Source organism: Hordeum vulgare, chromosome 5H (assembly GCF_904849725.1).
Source record: "Hordeum vulgare subsp. vulgare chromosome 5H, MorexV3_pseudomolecules_assembly, whole genome shotgun sequence".
NCBI classification, from domain to species: Eukaryota; Viridiplantae; Streptophyta; class Magnoliopsida; order Poales; family Poaceae; genus Hordeum; species Hordeum vulgare.
The window spans coordinates 280,374,047-280,377,490 of record NC_058522.1 but is presented as its reverse complement, the minus strand read 5'-3'; the positions used below and the strand labels follow the sequence as shown (position 1 = coordinate 280,377,490).

At 61.9% G+C, this 3,444-nt stretch overlaps 1 pseudogene; it reads right to left on the bottom strand.

Moving 5' to 3' along the window:
• Positions 1-442: 442 nt before the first annotated feature.
• LOC123396607 lies at positions 443-3,178 on the bottom strand (annotated as a pseudogene).
• Positions 3,179-3,444: the final 266 nt, after the last annotated feature.

The window sequence follows — 3,444 nt, the reverse complement described above, 5'->3', positions numbered from 1 at the left end:
GGCCCTGGGCGTATACAACCTCGGCTCGTTATTACGGGAGAGTTTCATGGTAGGGTGCATCTGGGAGGTCGCGATGACGCTTTGGCCTCGCGAGTGTCCCTACCCCCGAGGCATAGGCGCCTAATTTCAGAAGTCATTGGTGGATTGTGTTGATTACCTCCGTCTCCCCCCCAGCGCGGAGCGTAGGGCTTCCACTAGGCGTGGGGTGGACCCCTTCCGCGTCCTCGAGGGGGGGGCTAGGCCTATACAGCCTCGACTCATTATTACGTGAGAGTGTCACGGGATGAAGTAGGTTGCGGGAGGATTGAAGGATGATGCAGAGGTGATATGGGTTGATGCAGGTCCCTGGGACACTTCGGGAGCCCCATGCCTCACAGGCGCGTGCCCCGCTCGTCGTCCCCGGGCTCGTAGCAGCCTAGCATGGCCCATACTGAGTGAGCCCTCAAGCGTGGGGGGGAGCCCCCAGCGCTCGCTGGCCGGAGAGCTCGCCCAGACGGTAGGTCTTGAGTCCTGGGGGCGTTTCCCCAACGCCTCTTGCTGGGGGCCCCGCGTTCCTTTGTTGGCACCCTGGGCCATGCCACCACGCCGGGCTAGCCCATCCTGAGGGCAACGGGGGGTACCCAAACACCTGATGGCGACCGAGCGAAGCCCGCACTGGCGACATAGGTGTGTGTTCCACCCTCAGTCCCCAAGCGGGCGTCGTGCGCCCCATGGGCAGCGGCGGGTATACCACCCCCAACCTCCAGGTTGGGATCATCTGGCCCGTGAACATGGGCGTGCTTTCCACCCTCAGTCCCCAGGCTGGGGCCTCTCGTCCTGGATACAAGGGTGTGTCCACCCAGCCCCAGGCGAGAGGTCCTCGGTCCCCAGACCCAAACGTCTACTCGAAGCAACTCCCGGCTAGCAGGTGCGCCCCACAAGGATACCTGCACTTGATGTCCTCGCGACGCCACCCCCGTGTGCCGTCCCCGTGGTCCTGATCATACCTGTTTGCGTGAGGGATGCCCACGGGGTCGCGTGCGTGTCTTCTGCCACGATGATGGTCTGCATTGTTTCCTTCGTATCCTGGACGCGTGCTGGCACGGTCGTCGTCGAACTGCGCGCGCCTCCAGGGGTTGATGTAGTCGGACCTCCAGTACTCCCTCCTCGTTCCGAGAAGCATGCCGGGGGTGCTGGGTGACGCCTCCCCAGCACGGCCAAATCCCGTGCATCCAGCAGCTCCCGCCGAATCCCTAGTAGGGGCGGGCCTGAGAGGATGTTTGGGACGCGCCCGCGCGGTTCCCCCGTTGTAGCCCCTGGTGATGTGGCTCGACGAGCGCGTCTCCTGTGGGGGCGCGCTTGGGTCTCGTCGGCGACATTGCTCCCAAGAGCACGCGTGTGTCTGCTAACGTGGTGGCGGCGGGCGGCTTGCGGACGCCTGAGCTCGTGCACCACCAGGAGCGCGACATGTCTGTGTGTCCGGTGCTCGCAAGTTTGGAGGGGGGAAGGAACAACCTGGATGCGTGGAATGGTCGGGGCAACGGGGGGATGCCCAGCGGTTCGTGAAGGTGGCAGCCCCCGGCACTCGTTGGGAGCTCGTCCGGTGTGAACGTCGTCCAGTGGGGTGGCAAAGCGTTGTGGGGAGTCTCAGCCCGTTTGCGCCGTCCGCTCCACGCGAGCTGCTCACCTCTCTGCGCGGATCTGTCGTCTCCCTACCATGAGTTTGACAAGCTTTAGCTGGTCGGGCCCTGGGAGAGACTTGACACGCCCCCTATCTGGCGCGCCAAATGTCAGATTTTGGCCTCCTCAAAACCCTAAGAATTCCAACTCAGGGGCGTGTACAAAGATCTATCACTGGCTCGCCTCGCCTAGCTCGCTACTCGCTGAGAATGGCGAGGAACTCACTCGATGGTGGGGAAGACACAGAACATGGCAGTTTACCCATTTTCGGGCCGCCGAGAAGTGTAATACCCTTCTCCTGCTTTGGTGGATTTCCTCTCTTGGAGGTGGGTGGATGAACTAGTACAGTGCTCGGGAGCCTCCGGAGGCTGGGTGGCTTTGCGTGGCGCTAGTGGGTCAATGAATGGACCCCTCTCTACGGAGCAATCTATCCTCTATATATAGTAGCGGCCCCGGTCCTCTTTCCTTATCGTTTCGGCGGGAAGGGATCCCACAACAACCAATTTTGAAGGGGAACAGGGGAACATGCTCCCCTGCCCAAAGGTGGTCTTCGCCTACAAAGTAGTTGCCCGCACTGCAGGGATGAGTTCAGGGATGACGTCTGCCCTACTGACGGGCGGCGGTGGCTTTGTTGCACTAGAAGGGAAACCTTTGAAAGATGCTTTGGGAACCCGTGTGTGTCCTTGTCCCTTTGCACTAAAGGGGAAACTGCTCCGCTCAGTTGTCTGCTGCTCGCTTGTCCTTCCCCTGCATTATCCTTGACTCCTGAGGTCGGGCCTAGCCTTGGAATATCCGCCGCTCTGGAGGGGTCCTGAGGAGGCCCCCTACGGGCCTTGATGCTGCTCCTCCTCACGTGGCTTGGCCCCTCGCGAGGGCCTTGCCTTGTGCGGTGTCAGGCATGTCGGTTTTCGATCGATGAAGTGGGCCAATCCTAGCCCGCGGGCAGGCAGGTCTGGGTACCCCCATTCCGAGAACACCGACAGGTGGATGGTTCCTAGTGCATGAGCTTGTGCTTGAGGAGGGTGCCATCTCGGCACCTCTCGATGAAGTACTGGATCACCTACACCTCATGGACGCCTTTGCAGGAGTTGCGGAGCTCGGTCCACCGCATGAGGTAGACGCGGAGTTGCTCGACCGGACCTGATACGCACAGGGTGAGCTATCGCGGCCGACTAGGACGCTTGTACTTGCCGATGAAGTTGCGCACAAACGCCTCGTGGAAGTCCAGCCAGCCGTTCACACTGCCAGTCGTTAGGCTGTTAAGCCAGGTCCGAGGCGAGTCAAGCAGCATGAGGGGTGCATAGCATACGGCTGCGCGCTTGTTGCCGTCGGCAATGCCGACGCCGATGGTGTAGTCGGTCAACCAATCCTCGGGCTTGGTTGAGCCGTTGTACTTGAGGGTGTCACACGCTAAGGTGAAGCCCTTAGGGAATGGCTCCTTGAGGATGCGTGGCCCGAAGCACGACGAGACGGCTGTGCCTTCCTCCTCGGTCGTGCGGGATTGGGCGAGACACTCCATGCGGAAGTGTGCGTCCTAATCGTCGAGCTCGCATGCGCTGATCTGCTCGTATGCCATCACGCGGGGTACCGCCGACCGACCGTGCTCCTCGCACCGGCCTCTTTGGGTCGACTGGCGGGCTCCCAGGCCAGGAGGCACCCGCATGCGGCTGTCGACAACCGACGAGCTTAGGTCCCGCTGGCCGTGGCTGCCCGCCTGTTGGCTGCCGCGGCAGTTATGATCGTCCGCAGGCGAAGATGCCTGGCTTGTCTCCCAGCGGCTGGCTA